General features: G+C 38.1%; 1 non-coding gene across 1 annotated transcript; it reads right to left on the minus strand.

Moving 5' to 3' along the window:
- Nucleotides 1-17,390: 17,390 nt before the first annotated feature.
- On the minus strand, nucleotides 17,391-17,497 carry LOC133858219 (small nucleolar RNA R71). The gene has a single exon (XR_009898494.1). It is a non-coding gene; the product is annotated as a small nucleolar RNA R71 (small nucleolar RNA).
- Nucleotides 17,498-19,219: the final 1,722 nt, after the last annotated feature.

Raw genomic sequence — 19,219 nt, forward strand, 5'->3', positions numbered from 1 at the left:
ACAGAAAAGTAGCCGCCCGACGTGCTTTAACTGTTATCCCCAAACAAAATATCTACAGAAGTTTCTCAAGACAACAAGAGAAAACATAGGGATAGAATAAATGGTTCCTCAAATAGAATGCAAGGCACGAATAGGATATGACATGATAAACTATGCAATGCAAAACATACCTGACATGCACTAGGATTTAGGAACCAAAATCCTAGGCATGGTAAGACTTCGCCTCTACTAGGTGAGTCCACTCCCCCTCAAGGGGTGAATGGTCTCATCATTCCTAACTGTTAGTATTTTGGCTACATTCTGGATAAAACAAAAACACTTTATGTAATGGTTGCATTTTAACAGGACAGTCGGTTGTTCAATCTTCATGTATTCGGACAACGGTTTTTAAATCAGAATCTTCATATATTCAGACATCTATTGTTCACAAGCTTCTAGAAGTTATCCATGAAGAGTCCTTTGCAAAAACCAAGACAAATCAGCCGGTTCCTGTGCAACCATCCGGACGGGCCTTTGAAGGCGTTTGGATGCCCCGTAGTGTTCTACAGATAATCATTGAAGACGTCCAGACGTCAGAGCAACACCGCCCGAACGCTCGGTCAATCAGTATTCTACAAGGAGTCTATGTTCAGAAGTCGGCACTGTTTGGGAAGTATCTGCAATCCGTCCGGACGACTCGGCATCATGTCCGAACGATGTCCTGTATTTGCAGATCGTCCGGACGACTCAGCAATACATCCGGATGATATCCAGTAGTTCAGATACCTCCAGAATTCCATCTGTACGTGGAAAGGTTTTAGCGAACACCGTCCAGACGCTCGTTCAAGCCGTCCGGACGCAAACCTGATTAAGGATAGAATTGAGCTGTTTTTTATGAATATCGAAGAAATCCATCCAGACGTGGCAAACTTCCATTCGGACGCTCGACAGACAGAGTCTGATTTTGAGTAGTTTTTGAGGTCTCTTAAAGCCTATAAATAGGGAGCTCTAGGTCTGTGTTCTTGTACAGAATTCGGTGGTGAATTCCATAGTGCTTTGAGAGGGTGTTTAGGGAGAATCGAAGATCTGCTAGCTCTCAAGCCAATGCCAGTGTGTGCTCAAGTGTTTGTATGAAATCTATCTTAGGGGTTGGCCCTAAGGTAAAGGAATCCATCAAAAACCCCTTCAGGCGGAAGGTTTGGTTGGGAAGCATTCGTGTTGGGCTACACGTCAGAGTTAAAGGTATGACTACTGCATAGGGTTATATGAGTACGAGTGTCTTGTAACTAGCTTTGTTTTTGGATAGTGGATTTCCTAGGTTTGGCTGCCGTGGAGTGGTTTTTTCTCTTCATAGAGTTTCCACTTCGTAACAAATATCTTGTCTCTTTTAAATTCCGCATTTAAGATATTTGTTTGCACACAAACACACACATTTGGTTTGTTTAAGAAGTCAACAAATTATTTTCAATTGGTATCATAGCTTGGTACACTCTATTAAGATTCATTTGTCGAGTGTGATCTTGTGTTGACTTCTTTGTGATATGAGTAATAATACTACATCTTCTTCACATACTTTGCCTGCTTATAGAACTATGTTTACTAAGCCTGACAGGGTTACTCATGATTCATCTAGTAGGAATGGTGGTAAAAGGTACAAATCTATCACTACTTGTCAGCATTGTGGTATTATAGGTCATACTCGTCCTAACTGCTTTCAAATACGCTCTCAAAAGCCATGGGTTAAAAAGCAAGTTATTAGGAATAATGAGTCTGGTATTAGATATCAGATCAATAATCTTTGTGATCAAGTAAAACTCATCAATGAAAAGTTAAAGAATCCTACCCTTTTTAAGAAAAACTCCATCATGCCTAAAAACGAAAAGGATGTCTCACATGTTTGGGTTAAGAAAAATGACAATCTTTGCCTAGTCACTCATACTGCTTTAAAAGTTCTAGATACTTGCTTGTGGTATTTGGATAGTGCTTGCACCATACATATGACAGGTGACAGGACACTCCTCAAAGATATTCAAATGGCCAGAGGAGGACGAATTACTTTCGGAGATGGGAGCGAGGCCAAAGTGATTGGAAATGGGCAGATTGACATTCCAGGAATAGAAGTTTCGCAAAAAGCCCTATATGTAGAAGGTCTCAAGGCAAATCTTCTGAGTATCAGCCAATTATGTGATGATGACCTGGTTGTCCAATTCTCTAAAAAGGAATGCAACATCTTTGACCGCAATGGAAAATGGTTAATGGGAGGTGAGAGAACTAGTGACAATTGTTATGGCATTCGAAATCTCTCTTCAGATTCTCAAATCATCTGCAATAAAGCTACCCTTGATGAAAGTGAGCTATGGCATCAATGGTTGGGTCATTTAAACTTCACCAACATGTTCAAAATTGCCAGCAAGGAAGTTGTCAAAGATCTTCCTAAATTGAAGGATACTGGAAAAGAAGTGTGTGGTCCTTGCCATCTGCTCATAAAAAGACATTAGGTATTCATACTTCCCTTAATTTAGAATTGTTGCATATGGATCTCATGGGTCCCACCAAAAATGCTAGTCTCGTTGGCAAGAAATATATTCTGGTTATTGTGGATGACTATTCCCGGTACACTTGGGTTCTTCTTCTTCGGGAAAATCTGATGCCTTTGAAGCCGCTCAATGATTGTTCAAAAAAATTCAGATAGAGCAAGAGTATCCTATCATGAGGATTTGCAGTGATCATGGCAGAGAATTTAAGAATGCTCATTTTGAAGAATACTGTCACTCATGTGGCATTCAGCAAGAGTTTTCTTCTCCTATTACTCCTCAATAAAATGGGGTTGTGGAGCGGAAAAACAGAGTTTTATAGGAAATGGCTCGAGTAATGATTCACTCTCAAAATCTTGCTCAACATTTTTGGGGAGAAGCTATCAACACTGCATGTCATATCATCAATAGAGTCTACCTAAGGCCAGAAACTAGCAGGACTCCATATGAGATTTGGCGAGGTAAGAAACCCACTGTTAAATATTTTTGGACTTTTGGCAGTATATGCTATATTCTACGTGACAGGGAAAATCTGGGAAAGTTTGATCCCAAAAGTGATGAAGGCATATTCTTGGGATACTCCACCAACAGTCGTGCCTACAGAGTCTATAACACCATAACAGAAACGGTGATGGAGTCCATAAATGTGGTCATTGATCATGAGAGTAAGGCATATAGCAAGGGGGAGATATCTTAGTCTACCCTAGAGACTATTCCTTCTCTCACAGATAATGTAAGTGAGACTTCCTCTGCAGAAGTAAAGCCTGTATCTACTCCTCCTATCTCTCCTACAGCAGCAGATGTTCTTCCTGATGCAGTACCTACTGAGGAAACTGATCCTACATCAGATCAAGATTCAAAGCTGTTAAATCCTTCGATTGAACCCGCCTCTTGGGTCAAGCTCAATCATCCTTCCAGGCAGCTTCTTGGGAATCTAAATGAAGGTAGACGGTTGAGAAGCAGAATAATCAACCCCACTAATGAGGTTGCAAATCAAGTCATTTACAATTGCTATCTGGCTCAATTTGAACCAAAGAAAGTAGAGGAAGCCTCATAGGATGACAGCTGGGTTACTGCTATGCATGATGAGTTGCATCAGTTTTCTCGTAATAATGTCTGGTCTTTGGTTTCCAGACCATCTGATCAAAATATCATCGGCACAAAGTGGATTTACAAGAACAAATCAAACGAACATGGCACGGTGATCCAAAACAAAGCACGGCTTGTTGCTCAAGGATACACTCAAATTGAAGGGATATATTTTGATGAAACTTTTGCTCCAGTTGCCCGCCTTGAATCTATCAGAATTCTGCTCTCTATATCTTATCATCTAGGCTTCAAGCTTTATCAGATGGATGTCAAGAGTGCTTTTCTGAATGGCATTCTTCAGGAAGAAGTTTATGGAGAGCAACCAAAAGGATTTCTGGATCCTCACTATCCTCAACATGTCTACAAACTGAAGAAAGCACTGTATGGTCTCAAACAAGCTCCACGAGCGTGGTATGAAAGATTTACCATTTATCTTCTAGATAAAGGGTTCACAAGAGGACAAGCAGATCAGACTCTCTTCATCAGAAATCAAGGAAATCACAAACTCATTGCACAAATCTATGTAGATGATATCATCTTCGGGGCAACATTAGATTCTCAAGCTCATGAGTTTGCTGAAGAAATGAAACAAGAATTTGAGATGAGTATGATAGGTGAGTTGACATATTTTCTAGGGTTGCAAGTTAAACAAACTTCTGAAGGGATATTTATCTCTCAAGCAAAATATGCAAAAGATCTGGTGAAACGATTCGGTTTGGATGGGAAAAGCCATGCTCGTACTCCCATGGGCACAAATGTCAAAATGAGTGCTGATCTAACAAGCAAACAAATGGATCCTACTCTTTACAGAAATATGATTGGCAGTCTTCTATATCTCACGGTAAGCCGACCAAATATTGCCTTCAGTGTCGAAGTTTGTGCCTGATTCCAAGCTAATCCTAACTCATCTTACAGCTGTCAAGTGCATCATCAGGTACATAAATGCCACTGTTAATTATGGTATATGTTTTTCTAGAGAAACAAATCTTATGCTTGCAGAATACTCTGATGCAAATTGGATTGGAAATGCTGATGATAGGAAAAGCACCTCTGGTGGTTGTTTCTATGTGGGTACAAATCTGGTAGCTTGGATGAGTCTGAAACAAGCCTCAATTTCTCTTTCCACTGCAGAAGCTGAGTATATTGCTGCTGGAAGTTGTTGTACTCAGTTATTATGGATGAAGAAATTACTCTATGATTCTGGCTTCACTCAAGACACTATGGTCATTCACTGTGACAATACCAGTGCCATAAACATTTCAAAGAATCCAGTTCAGCATTCTCAGACCAAGCAGATCGACATTCGGCATCATTTCATCCGTGACCTTGTCGAATCCAGGGAAGTAGCTCTTATGTTTGTTCCCACAGAAAATCAATTGGCAGATATCCTCACCAAACCTCTTGATGGAAGCAGGTTTGAATCTCTCCGAAAAGCCATTGGTATTTGTGACATGTCCTAAACATGTCCTTGTTGCATGCTCGAATAAGACTATTCGGTTTTTCTTTGTCTCTTCCGTAAGTTGCATGATTGTTGTTACCAAATTAAAAAAGAAAAAAAAAAAAGAAAAAGAATTTGTTGCAATGTTTTTGCCAAAAAGCTTTCAGCTATCTCATGTATTTTTATCTGTTTTGACAGTTCTCTGTGCTCTGATAAAATATACATTTATATGGTTAAGTTTCAAATTTGATATGTGCAAAATTTTCCTGCTGCATCGTTCCTAGATAGTTGCTTTTCTCATGTGATGGAAAATGTGCACCTTCTAAGGCTCCCCTAAGGTATTTTTTTTTTCTCTCCTATGACTTTTAACTTTTGGAAATTCTAAATGAGAGAGATTTTTTTTTGCCAAGATGGTCACATTGACCAACTCTCTAGTTGAACCTAGAACTCATAAATTTTGGCATTCTTTCTAGGTTGCAGCACCAAGAGTTAAAAAGGCATTCAAAACTGAATACAAATGGATAAATAACAAGATCCACTGCTTATACTAAATCTGTTCTTGATCTTGTCCCTCAAGAAACAGTCAGTGACCACATCATTACGGAAATAGACGGTCACAAAAGGACATAGTAAAAGAAAAGTGCTGCCGCTTAGGGGGAGTGTATCAGATGAGGGTAACTAGGCCCTAGCATAATAAGGTTTGACTTTTAACCGATCTAACATTGATTTTCTCTCTTCTTTAGAAAATCCAGATGATTTACGTCATATCAGTAAACTTCTACCTTTCTGAGAAAGTCTTCACACACACACCCACATGCATTACATGAGTTAAGTTTACTTTTGAAAAATTCTGTCAGCAGGAAATTTTTGCTCATTGATTACTTAACTCTTTTCTATATGCTTGCATTTTTTTGATCAGTTATCTAATTGTTTTCACAGGTTTCGATACATGTGTGCGCTTATTTTTCTTTGGGAACCTAACCTTTTTCATTTCTCTTTTGCTTTATTGTTGGTTATGGTTGCAATTCATACTCTGTTTACCCTTTGTCATTGTGTGACAAAAAGGGGGAGTATTTGTTATTGTTGTTTTTGGTGTTTCAGATCGGAAATGTATTTTCAAACTGGTCAAGTGTTTTTTTCCCAGAATGGCCAAAGGGGGAGTTTGTTAGTATTTTGGCTACATTCTGGATAAAACGAAAACACTTTTTGTAATGGTTGCATTTTAACAAGATAGTCGGTTGTTCAATTTTCATGTATTCGGACAATGGTTTTTAAATCAGAATCTCCATATATTCAGACATCTATTGTTCACAAGCTTCTAGAAGTTATCCATGAAGAGTCCTTTGCAAAAACCAAGACAAATCAGCCGGTTCCTGTGCAACCGTTCGGACGGGCCTTTGAAGGCATCCGGACGCCCCGCAGTGTCCTACAGATAAACATTGAAGACGTCCGGATGTAAGAGCAACACCGTCCGGATGCTCGGTCAATCAGTATTCTACAAGGAGTCTATATTCAGAAGTCGACACTGTTTGGCAAGTATTTGCAATCCATCCGGATGACTCGGCATCACGTCCGGACGATGTCCTGTATTTGCAGACCGTCCGAACGACTCAGCAATACGTCTGGACGATATCCAATAGTTTAGATACCTCCAGAACTCCATCTGTACGCAGAAAGGTTTTAGCGAACACCGTCCGGACGCTCGGTCAACCTATCCATGCACAAACCTGATAAGGATAGAATTGAGCTGTTTCTGAAGGATATCGTAGAAATCCGCCGGATGTGGCAAACTTCTGTCTAGAAGCTCGATAGACAGAGTCCAATTTTCAACAGTTTTTGAGGTCTCTTAAAGCCTATAAATAAGGGGCTCTAGGTCTGTGTTTTTGTACAGAATTCAGTGGTGAATTCCATAGTGCTTTGAGAGGGTGTTTAGGGAGAATCAAAGATCTGCTAGCTCTCAAGCCGGTGCCAGTGTGTGCTCAAGTGTTCATGTGAAATCTATCTTAGGGGTTGGGCCTAAGGTAAAGGAATCTATCAAAAACCCCTTCAGGTGGAAGATCTGGTTGGAAAGCGTTCGTGTTGGGCTACACGTCAGAGTTAAAGGTATGACTACTGCATAGTGTTATGTGAGTATGAGTGTCTTGTAACTAGCTTTGTTTTTGGATAGTGGATTTCCTGGGTTTGGCTGCCCCGGAGTGGTTTTTTCTCTTCATAGAGTATCCACTTCATAACAAATATTTTGTCTCTTTTAAATTCCGCATTTAAGATATTTGTTTGCACTCAAACACACACACTTGGTTTGTTTAACAAGTCAACAAATTATTTTCACTAACGCATACCTCCTTGACCCATGGCGGTAGTTTGCAGGTCTTGTTCATGCTGTCCATTCTTCTTAGCATACATTGCATTAGGCTTAGCAACCCTTCATAGCCATGGTTGCTAATGGGCTTCTGCGGCTTTCTCTTGTAGTGCCTTGATTTGTTCTCCTTTGATTTGCCACTCTGATTGGTAGAAACCAACTTCAGCTGTCGTTGCTGATGCCGTGGAGCCTGAAATGCAATCGGAGGTAGAATGCCTGATGCAGCTCTTGTTGGCAGCTCCTTCTGAACCTTCGACTTCTGAGCCTGAAGATGTGGACATTTGGATTGGATGTGACCGGTGATGCCGCAGTGATGACAGGTGGGTAGGCTTCTTTTGTTGGAATGCTACTTGACTTTCTCTGCAGAAATATGGTTAGCATTCTTACAAACAATATTACCATTACCTTTTATATGTCTCCTATGCGGAGGGACATATTTTGATGAGGAAGAATCTTCAACTTCACTTTTCCTCAGAGCATCCTGCTTAATCCAAGGCCTGTGGGATTTCAACAAATAACAATTTGACCTAATATGACCAATCTTCCCACAATTATGACACTTAGGAATAAACTTACCTTGTATTCCTGATTCCTTGGAGTTAGGCATCACATGATTAGTTAAGCAAGAATTATCTAAACAAGTTGTATCTTCTATCACAGGCTTAATATTAATAGAATCTAATTCAGAATTAGAAGCATGTGAAGTAGAAGTACTTAAATCATTAACAATTAAATCAGGTGTGTTAGAAATATCTGTGTGAATACAAAGCATGCTTTTCCAATTATTACTAGAGAATTTTTCCAAGAGATCCTTTGATTCTTTTAATCTATTCTCTAGTGCATCAACAGTATCAAAAAGCATGGTATTCTCAGATTTCAAAGAGTCAATCAAAACATGTGATTCATATAATTGTAAAATCAAAGACTTTTTTTTTTGCTTAATCTTCTTGAGTTCTTTATTGGATTTCTTAAAGAGTTTACCTATCAAAAGGGTATCTTTAGAGAAATCGTAAAAATCATCTTCAGAGAACTTAGGAAGATTTATGTTAGAAGAAGTGATGGATCATACTTAGGAAATAAATCCAAACACAAGTGTACCCGCTCTGATACCAATTGAAAATTAAATGACTTCTAAAAGAACCAATTATGTGTTTGTGTGCAACAAAATATCTTAAATGCGAAATTTAAAGAAAACAAGATATTTGTTGACAAAGTGTAAACTCTGTGAAGAGAAAAACCACTTCGGGGCAGCCAAACCCAGGAAATCCACTATCCAAAAACAAAGCAAGTTGCAAAGCACTCGTACTCACAAAACCCATTGCAGTAGTCATACCTTTAACTATAACATGAAGCCCATCGTGAACGCTTCCCAACCAAGCCTTCTACTTGAAGGGGTCTTTGATGGAATCCTTTACCTTAGGGCTGACCCCTAAGATAAACTTCACACAAACAAAGAGCACACACCGGCAACGGCTTAAGAGCTGGTAGATCTTCAATTCTCCCTAAACACCCTCTCAAAGCAAAGAGAATTCAATACCAAATTCTGTACAATTGACAAGCCTAGGGCCCTCTATTTATAGGCTTACAGAAAACCTAAAACTGCTGAGATTTGGACTCTGGCCATCTAGGGTCCGGACAAAAGTTAGCCATGTTTGGACTGTCTTCTGTGATATCTTTTCAGTAACAACGCAATTCTATCTTTATCAGGTCCACGTCCGGACCGCTTGGCCGAGCGTCCTGACGGTCTTTGCTATAACTCCTTTCTGCATTCGAACGAAACACTGGAATATTTTGAAATGTTGGACAACGTCCGGACGTGTTGCCACATCGTCCGGATGACTTGTAAAGACTTCCCTAACAGTATCGACTTCTGAAATCTAACTCCGTGTTGAATACTGATTGACCTAGCCGTCCGGACGGTGTTGCTCTATTGTCCAGACGTCTTCAAAACAAACTGCTGGATACTACGGGGCATCCAGACGCCTTCAAAGGACTGTCCGGACGTCTGCACAGGAATCGACTGTTCTGACTTAAAAATTGCTTGGAATCTTCACAGACATCTTCTTAGAAACTTGTGACCATACACATGGCATGAAATGAGACACTGTCCATATTATTTGAAGACTCTGAATAGAACCGATAATCCTGTTAAAAAGCAATCGTTACATAAAGTGTTTTTGTCAACCAGAATGTTGCCAATATAAAATACTAACACTCTGCACATCTCTTCTCATTCCCAAGTATTTTCTTTGACTTCTCTTATTCTTTTAAGCTTTGGTCCTTTTTAGAATATTGGAATAATCGTTGTTTGGGATGTTGATTTGAGATATTGGGCATGAATATTCTGTCTTTGTACTGGATGGATATTGATATATCTATGTCTTTTGGATTGCTTTCTTTTTGCATTCATTTGTGCATTGACAGCTGTCCTTATACCACATACTTTTTGAACTAATAGGATCTAATATTTTCTTATGGATAAAGGAAAACCATTGGTATTTCTGTCTAATCTTGTCAGGATTATGTTGTTCTACGGCTTCCAGCATAGTGTCAGATAAAGGGCTCTTTGGAAAACAGACTAGTGTTGTAGTTGTATGTTCAAAATTCCAAAGGTCTCAGATTTCAGATTAGCTCATCCCCACTCATACAGAGTATTCCGTAACTTCTTCCTCTAGATCTGCACCAGCCAGAGATTCAGTGGTGAATCTTCTTTATCTTCTTGTACACCACTTGTTTAGAGGATTTCATTCTATAGATGATCGGTTTCGGGCTAGAAGATTCAAGTGACTGAAAATTTGTAGTCTATGGTTTCCTAGCTTCAAGAGCAAGAAACCGAAGTGGCTCAAATTCAGGAGATGTGATATTTTGAGGTTTTGGTTTTCTCTTGTTGATTTGAGCTTTTGATGAGACACTTTACTATTATTCTTATTGTTTTGAATTTTAGTAATCGTGGTTTTTCTCTAATACTCTATTTACCCTTTGTCCTTTTGAGACAAAAGGGGGGAGTATTTTTTATTTTTGGACCGGGAATGTTTTTTCAAACTGGTCAAGTAATTTTTGTCCCAGAATGGCCAAAGGGGAAGTTTGTTAGTATTTTATATTAGCAACATTCTGGTTGACAAAAACACTTTATGTAAAGGTTGCTTTTTAACAGGAATATTGGTTCAATTCAAAGTCTTCAAGTAATATGGACAATGTCTCAATTCATGCAATGTGTTTGTTCACAAGCTTCTAGAAGATGTCCATGAAGATTCCATGCAATTTACAAGTCAGAATAGTCGGTTCCTGTGCAACCCTTCCGGATGGGCCTTTGAAGGCGTTCGGAAGCCCCTTAGTGTCTAGAAGCTTCAGCCGTTTCAGCTGTCCGGACAACCGTGCTACACCGTCCAGACGCTAGGTCAAGCTACTCTGAGTTATACATGAATTTGGATTTTGGAAGACACTAATTGGGAAGGTTCTACCAGACGTCCGGACGACGTGGCAACACGTCCAGACACTACCTAGTGTTCCAGAATATTCTGGGTCTCCTTTACAGATGCGGAAAGGAGTGACAGCGTTGACCGTCCGGACGCTTTGTCAATCCGTCCGGACGCGGTCCTGTTTGGGGAAGAAATGCGCTATTCTAGAAAAGTGGTCACAGAAGACATTCCGGACGCATCTAAGTAACCATCCAGACGCTACTTGCCAGAGTCCAAATTTGATCAAAATTAGGTTTTTTATAAGCCTATAAATAGATGGCTCTAGGCTTGTATTTTATAAGAATTCAGTATAGAATTCCATAGTGCTTAGAGAGGGTGTTTAGGGAGATTTGAAGATCCGCTAGCTCTCTAGCCATTGCCGGTGTGTGCCCAACAATTCGTGTGAAGTCTATCTTAGGGGTTGGCCCTAAGGTAAAATATTCCATTGAAGACCCCTTCAAGTACGAGACCTGGTTGGGAAGCGTTCACGATGGGTTTCGTGTCAGAGTAATAGGAATAATCGCTACATTAGGGTTTGTGAGTGTTACTTTCTATGTACTAGCTTTACCTTCTGAATAGTGAAAATCTTGGGCTTGGCTGCCCCGGAGTGGTTTTTCTCTTAACTGAGTTTTCACTTCGTCAACAAAATATTTGTCTCTTTTAAATTCCGCAATTTAAATATTTTGTTGCACACTATCACACACTTGGTAAATTAGAAGTCAATTTTATTTTTCATGAGTGATCAAAGCACTAAGTCATCCTCATCATCCTTTGGCTCCAATTTTTTGAGGCAGTGTCTGATGTTAATATGATTCCGCTCAATGCGGACACTCGTATAGGTGGCATCCCACTAAATGGAAAGTACATCCCGCTGAATGGAAAGTACAGAGTCTAGAATGCGGGAGAGCATACCATTAGAGGCTGGAGGAACAAAGTGTGAGGATGAAGCAGCAGCAGGATCAGACTAATCTGGTGAGGAAATTCTTCTTCCCCATGACCCCCATCTCGTAGCTGGGCATCAAATTTCAGCACTGTATGCTTGCCAAGGGTATCCTTGGTTTTCTCCTTGGGCTCGGAGTCTGGAATATCTAAAACAATAGACATGCAGATCTTCGTGACTAAGCAGACAAATGGAAGACCTATTTGATGCTCGTCTTGCATCTCGAGCATAGTGACCATAATGTGCTTGCATAGGCAGAAGGGTATCCTTTGGATCAGGGCATATAGGAATCTCGCTCTCTTGAGGACAAGCTCACTCCGTCGAGCTATATGCCATAGATTGTGTAGCACAATCTTTTCTAGAAGACGGTGTGGAGAAGAGAACAAGCTTATCCTTATCGAGTGAGTGACTCTATCATGAGCTTGTTGAGGAGCAAAGAAGTTAGCAATTCTTCCTTGGAAGGGGGATCCACAGAGTCTTGGAATGGAATACCCTCAAAAGGAATGGGGTCAACCCCAATGAATCTGCTAATGAGAGCCAGGTCCAACCTAAAGGTAATGCCTTCGACTGTGGTCTACAAAGTAAGTCTAGTCTGGTCATCCTAGACCACCCCCATGATAAGTGTTGAATGTTACACATTCAAGCCCTTTAATTTACATATGTTAAGCTCTTAGTTTTGTTATAGTTTGATGTTTTACGTTGTTTTTGTGTTTTCTTATATTTTACAGGTTTTGGAAGAAAATCCATCAAATTCCAAGATTATAATGAAGTCAGCAAACTCACTTTTGGATAGATTCAATTCCAATCAATTTTGAATTTAAGGAAACAGAAGTCGGCAAAAATTCGTTATTTTTGGAAAGAACTTAGAATGAGCATGTCTTAGTAATTTAATCATAACTTTCAGTTCAAGTATCGGATTGCAACAAAATTGGCGGCGTTGGAAAGCTAATAAAAAAATTAACAAATATATTAGAAGTAAGGATTTTCTAATTCGGATGTTTACCATGTCAAAATTGCTCCGCAATAAAAGATCACAAATCTGTACGAATTTTAAGGATTTTCTAATTCGGATGTTTACCATGTCAAAATTGCTCCGCAATAAAAGATCACAAATCTGTACGAATTTTGGAATCCTTTTCCTACTTGGATGGAAATTTCAGAAAAGGAAAAGACTTGTAATTATTCTATTTGGACTAGAAGACCTATTTATAATTGTTCTAAGATTTCTAGGGCTTCTAGAGCTTCTCTAATCCCTATAAATAGGCCTCTAACCTTTGAAGAAAAATACACACAAGCTTTGAGGAAGAATCAAATGCTACATCAAGAGGGAGGTTCTTTCTAGTTTTTATTTTCTTTCTTCCTTTATTTATTTTCTGTATGTATATAATTTTAGTTTATATAAGTTGTAACTAATACTTTAGTTAGGGCTCAATTGATGCCCTAATCATCTCTCTTTAAGTTTTTCAATTTGTTTTGCTACAATTTATATATTGATGCTTAACTTGATTAATTCTAGTTTCTTGAATTCCTCGCATGTTTATGTTTGGCCATCATATGCATGTGGTATAGATTTATTATTTATGTCAATTTAAATGACCGAGTCCTGGGCATAATAGCGGAGAAGATACCATTCCCTTGTGGCTGGTAAACATTAAGCATCATGTTATGATTGTAGTATTGTGCATATTGCGAATCTTATTTGAGTATGATTAGTGGTGGATACTAAAACCCTACATTTTCTTCTTATTATATTTAATTCAATATTTTATCCCGTCTTATTCAACGTATCTTTTTTTAGGAATTTCTCTTTAAATACAATTTATATCAATCCTCGTGGGAATGATCTCGTATTTGCCTGCTATACTATTATTTTGATCTTGTGCACTTGCGAGTAAAACGTACAAGTATTTGCCTATTTATTTAGGTAGATATTTGCACAACAAGTTTTTGGCGCCGTCCCCGGGGATTGTGTTAAATTGTGTTTTTAAAATTTTCCTTTATTTTAGTTATTTTTGTTTATGTTCATCTAAAAAAAAACATATTCTCTTCTGTTTCTAAGTCTTTTATGCAAATTTTAGATTCTGGCCTTGCGATCGAGTGCACAATTCATATACGCTCGAGCACAACTAGGATCAAGTGCAGTGGGTCGTCGATCTCAACATTTAGACATCATTACATACGATCCAGAGATCAAACGCACTATTCGACAGTGTAGAGACACCTCAGAATTTGAAAACATATTCAAAGTAGAGGAAGACATGGCAGAAGTACGTGTAGAGAATCCACCCGAGCGGAAGCCGATGAAGAGTTCCTTCATACCACAGAATCCAAAACTGCCCTCTTGCATTGTGTAATACCCGAAAAATACTACGCTTAGGACGATAATGTATAAATAATAAATAGGTGCACATGCATGCGTAAGTATAAGGTGTAATAATAATTATTATTAGTTTAATAGAATTGTATTTATATATATAAGTAGAGAAATCGGATTAGTAAAGAAATTACTAACCAAAGTTGATCAAGCGACTCTATAGTAGATCGAGCGACTTTGGAAGCGAAGTCGATCAATCAGATATTAGATTGATCGAGCGACTTTATGGTCGATCGAGCGGCTCTGGGTCGAAGTCGATCGAGCGACTTAATTATCCAGTGCGGTGCAGTTTACGTGTAAGCTGCAATTGGCGATTTTCTACCTTTGATCCATGAACCCATTTCGTGTTATTGACCTCAGAGGATTGGAAATTCATCTAGTTAGTCTAGTTAGCTCACTTTAGTTCAAAACCATCTAGATTTTTATGGATATTATATAATCATTACCTAAAGATGTGGAATAGTAACCTAGGGAATTTGGACTACGATTTTGGGTGATTGGTTGGCTTAAATCCGGCCATTGAAGTATCTTTTTGTTGGCTTGATCTCAGCCATTTAAGGTTATTATATATAGCATGCATGGGTCATCAAGTTATCACTAAAAATCATCAAACTCTCTCCCTACCTCTCTCACGTAAGCTTTCTGCTCTCTCCCTGTTTAGTGCAGAAATTCTAAGGAGAAAAACTCTCTTATTTCTCACATAAAGCCAGCACTTAGAACCTGAATTGCAGCCTAGAATCACCCTTCGTTTTCCAGCAAATGCATTAGAAACCAAAACAGAATCCTCCCCTGTTTGGATCCAAAAACCAGCAAACACAACTCACTTCCAGGAAGTTTATTTTGGATAGCAACTCTTCCTTCCTCCTTTGATTCGTTTTGTCCAAAAGTTGGTGAGTAATCCCTTCCATTAACCCCCAGAAAACATTATCTACTTACCCTTGATTCATGATTTTGCACTTCCCCTTCCTTGAGATATTATTGCTAAACGTATATAAGTATATAAGTGACATTCTCTTATTCTCTTCTTGTTGAAAACAGAGAAGCCTTTCTTTGAGGACAGAGTTTGTTCAACAAAAAACTAGTGAGTATATAATGGCTTAAGAACACTTATATATATGTATATTGAAGGATGAAATTGGTTGGGAAGAGATTAGAGTAAAAATGAAATGTTGCTGCTTGCTGTCATGAAAATTATATTGTTGTCAAGAAGGAATTCTACTATGAATATGATGATTGCCGTGAGCATAACTGATGTGCATGAAAGGTAGTTGCATGTGATATATATATATATATATTCTAGTGAAATGAAATATGTGCTAGAATTTTCTGTATGAAGTGAGTGTGTGCTTAAATTAAGTGTGTGAGTGTGTGTGTGTGTGTGCATGACATGGAAGGAGATAAAGAAGTACATTTGTGTGTTTTAAGTGTAAATTAAGTAAGAAGTGAGCTAGTTGAAAGAAAATGGTGTGTTTATAAATGAGGGTATGTATGTTATGTAGATGTGTATTCTTGTTTTAAACTTAAAGGTCCACTATGTGCTATAAGTAAATATATATATATATATATATATATATATATATATATATATATATATATATATATATATATATATATATATATATATATATATATATATATATGTTCAAGCAAGTGTTTTCTTTAAGGAAATATATTTTTGGAAGAAAAAATAATTCTAGTAGCACTATTATAGTATAAATATAGAAATATGGTGTAAAATAAAACTAAATCGAAATAAAATGAGTATAAGGTTATATTTATTATATCTAAATCTGTAGCTGTTGTAATGGAGGAATAACCTCTAATAAATAGGTAAAGCAGTGGTAATGCCTTTCGCTAATCTAATATTATCACATGATTACAATTATACAGTTTCTGAACGTAACCTTTGGAGCAGAATTAGTAAGTATCTCTATACTTACTGAGGACGAAGCTGGTTGACTTCTCCTATAATATTATGTTTACTGTTTTATTTACTTGTTTGCGCATGTAGTTTTGCATATTTTATTATTTTTAATAATTTGTCTAATAACAAGCTTGAGGCTTCACTTGAGTTCCAAGGTTCTCAATGAATGAGGAAGTACCCAAAAAGAGAATAATAAATACAAAAACTGGTATATCAAGGTCACAAGGGAAACCAAGGTTTCCAGGAGCCAAGGCTCCCAAAGATTATAATTAAAAGTTAAAGTGAGGAAGCCAATGCTTCAAATAAAACGCTAACCGTGCTAAGGCCAATAGAGGAGTGGAAAAAGGGCAATACCTAAAACTCTGCATTTAAAACTGTCATTGCTTTATGATTATGTTTATATTCAATTTATGTCTATGATTCGCGACCATAGATTATATTTTGCATATACATGTGATTATAAGGCCATTGCATTATTTTGCATTTATTAAATAGATCAGCATTCATATTATTATGGGAAACAGTGGACTCACTTTAGTATTTTATGTTTTCTCCTTGTATTGTGTGATAATTCAGGTTATGAAGAAGAAAAATATCAGGACTATCCAGACTCTTAGATGGTTCCTAATACTGGTTTTTGAGGCTAGACTGCCTTCTTTTTGGGAACTACCCTGTTGTAGTTCATTAACCCAGCTTAAGACAATATTTATAATTCTACAGTTATGTAGTTATTAAACCTTAGATATTTTGGCTGGTATCACTATTTATGCCCTGTGAGGCATGACTACTACTGCTTGTATAATTATACTGACTGGCTTATTATATCTATTTTGAGGTATTTCAGTAGAAGCCCTGAAGTGTCATTTAATTCCCAAGTCTGTATTATATTTATATATAATCAGTTGCCAATATTTAACTCTGATAAGTCAGTAATGTCACATGAAAATTCAAAAAATTTCACTTACGCTTTTTGTAAAAGCGGGGCGTTACACATTGCTTTTCAACCGAATGTGCAAAGCAATTTTGATTTGTCTCCGTTGCTCAATATGGTTCCACACTATAGAGGCACACCTACAGAGGATCCATATCTACACATTTTGGACTTTTTTGATCTTTGCAAAACTCAAAACGTCCATGGCTTAAATGCGAAAGGAATCAGGTTAATTCTCTTCCCTTTTTCCTTGAAAGATAATGCTAAGTTATGGTTGAATTCTTTGGCTGCAGGGTCTATTCACAATAAGGAGGAGTTCACCACAAAGTTCTTGAAAAAGTTCTTTCCAGCCCAACGGACTAGGCAATTGAGAAGGGAGATTCAAACCTTCCAACAAAAAGATGGAGACCTATTCTTTGAGGTGTGGGAGCACTTCAAGGAGCTACTTCTAAAATGCCCACATCACAATCTATCTCAGGACGATCAGGTACAAGCTTTCTATGAAGGTTTAAATGATTCTAACAAAAGTCTTGTGGATTCAGCTTGTGGAGGTGTACTAATGGAAAAGAATAGCGAGGAGACAAAAGAACTGTTTGAGACTTTAAGCTAAAACTCCCAACAATTCTCATCCCGAGGGAGGCAAGGACTCAAAAGAAAAGGCGTCTATGAAGTGAATGGCAATAATGGAGTTCAAACTTAGATGGCTACCTTGAAGAGGAAATTGGATATGCTAGTGAAAGTCATGACTACTCATAACATCTCTCCCATTCAACAGGTTGCTCAAGTGGAGGTATGTGTCATATGTTCTCATTCTGACCACACCACTGAGACTTGCCCCATGTTTTCATTTACAGATCAGGAGCAAGCAAATTATGTGGGCCAGAATAATTACCCTCCAAAGAACAATCCATACTCCAACACCTACATGGCGAAACCCCCCCCTCCCCCCCCCCCCCCCCCCCCCACCCAATTTTTCATGGAGTAACACTCAGAATGTACAAAATCCCTAAGGGCAGCAAAGAAATTTCCAATAGGGAAATAACTATCAAACTCCACCACAAGCGGTCCAACCGAATCTAGAGCCAAAGAAGAATGTCCTTGAAGATGCTCTACTCAAATTTTTGACTGAGCAACAACAGACCAATGCTCAGACAAATCAAGTTATTCAAAGATTAAAAACACAAGTGGGGCAATTGGCTAAAGAGTTAAGTGAGAAAAAAATGGGCGAATTCCCAATGGAAGCTCACTGTGAACAAATCATCAACCACATCAAAAGAGAAAGAGAGCTTCAAAGTCAGTTGGTGGCAAATCCTAGTGGATATTACGTGGAGGGTTGGAGTTCTTCCTATCATGAGCAAGCTATCACAACACTGAGGAGTGAAGAAGTGGTTGAAATCATAAGGAAGAGGGGAAGGAGGAGCAAATTGAGGTCACACATGACCTACATCGAGAAAAAGGCAAGGAAGTGAAGAGGCTTCTTCAGCATCAACTCCTATTCCCGAATTACCAAGAGGCCATGAGAATAGTCTGTTACTACTATTAGACGAGCAAACTGTGGTCATCAAAGAAGAAAAACTCTCTAATTATTCTCCTCATAGTATTCTAGTTCATGATTCCCTTCCAGATGAGAAGCTATTTGAGAATTCTCAAAGTAATTTACCCCAATCTGTGAACATTAGGAACTACCTTTTTGTAGGTAGAATTCATTCTCTATGGTCCAAGAGAAGAAACGATTGGTGCTTCAAGTTTAAACTCAACAGCTACTACCAACAGCGCTCAAGCAATCTAGGAGCTCAAGCACATCTGTCCAGATTAGTGGTTCTGAGGCCACTGCATGCACTAAAAATCCATATCTTTTAAAGAATTCTGGTTTTGTTTTTAATTATAGTTCATTTTATTTTGGTTAATTTTAGTTTTATTGTGGTTAATTTTTGTTTCTATTCTTTTTTATTTTTTAGTTTTCCTTTCCTTGGGTTTGTTTTTCTAGTTTTGTTTTTTAGGGACAAGTGTTTTTGCATTCAAGTTTGGGGGTATACAACGAGCCATACCTAGTCCAACCAATTTTCTCATCTCCTGGGTAGGATCTTTCCATTCTATCTACACATTGAGGACAATGTGTAATTTAAGTTTGGGGGTATGGGACACACACACTTTTTGTTTAAAAAAATAATAATAAAAAAAAGTGATAATTGA

The sequence above is a fragment of the Alnus glutinosa genome, chromosome 14 (assembly GCF_958979055.1).
Source record: "Alnus glutinosa chromosome 14, dhAlnGlut1.1, whole genome shotgun sequence".
Classification (NCBI taxonomy): Eukaryota; Viridiplantae; Streptophyta; class Magnoliopsida; order Fagales; family Betulaceae; genus Alnus; species Alnus glutinosa.